General features: G+C 38.9%; 1 non-coding gene across 1 annotated transcript; it reads left to right on the top strand.

The window, feature by feature from the left end:
* Positions 1 to 357: 357 nt before the first annotated feature.
* On the top strand, positions 358 to 463 carry LOC120860159. The gene has a single exon (XR_005720254.1). It is a non-coding gene; the product is annotated as a U6 spliceosomal RNA (small nuclear RNA).
* The last annotated feature ends 549 nt before the right edge of the window (positions 464 to 1012 follow it).

Below are 1012 nucleotides of genomic sequence, written 5' to 3'. Positions count from 1 at the left end.
CGTCAGCGTCTCAGTCTAAGAAAATAGTCTGGAAGCAAAGTGGTCACTTCCAAGTCGATACCTCATCATACCCTTGGTTATTTCAGCACCTTTTAAACACATCTGAGAACAATGCCTGCTTCTTAAATTACTATTTAGTAAGTAATGACCACTCAGAAAACAAACTGAAGGAATATCTAATTATACATTCAATTGCTTTGGATTTTTGGAATACTTGATCACTATGAATTTGATTTTGTATTCCATATCAAAATAAGGTTTTAAATATCAATGCTTTTCTTGAGGCTTCCTAAGATGGCAGAGGAATAGGATGGGGAGACCACTTTCTCCCCCACAAACTCATCAAAAGAACAATGAGTGCTCGCTCGGCAGCACATAGACTAAAATTGGATCCATACAGAGAAGATCAGCATGGCCCCTGCGCAAGGATGACGCGGAAACTCATGAGGCGTTCCGTATTTTTACCCAAAGCAGTCTATATATTCAATGCAATCGCTATCAAGCTACCAACGGTATTTTTCACAGAGCTAGGACAAATAATTTCACAGTTTCTATGGAAATACCAAAAACCTCGAATATCCAAAGCAATCTTGAGAAACAAGAATGGAGCTGTAGGAATCAACCTGCCTGACTTCAGGCTCTACTGCAAAGCCACAGTCATCAAGACAGTATGGTACTGGCACAAAGACAGAAATATAGATCAATGGAACAAAATAGCCCAGAGATAAATCCACACACCTATGGACACCTTATAAAGGAGGCAAGAATATACAATGGAGAAAGGACAATGTCTTTAACAAGTGGTGCTGGGAAAACTGGTCAACCACTTGTGAAAGAATGAAACTAGAACACTTTCTAACACCACACACAAAAATAAATTCAAAATGGATTAAAGATCTAAACATAAGACCAGAAACTATAAAACTCCTAGAAGAGACCACAGGCAACACTCTCTGACATAAATCACAGCAGGATCCTCTATGACCCACCTCCCAGAATTTGGAAATAAAAG

Source organism: Oryx dammah, unplaced genomic scaffold, assembly GCF_014754425.2.
Source record: "Oryx dammah isolate SB20612 unplaced genomic scaffold, SCBI_Odam_1.1 HiC_scaffold_10900, whole genome shotgun sequence".
Classification (NCBI taxonomy): Eukaryota; Metazoa; Chordata; class Mammalia; order Artiodactyla; family Bovidae; genus Oryx; species Oryx dammah.
Note: the sequence above shows the minus strand (reverse complement) of the source record. Positions and strands in the feature narration are given on the sequence as shown.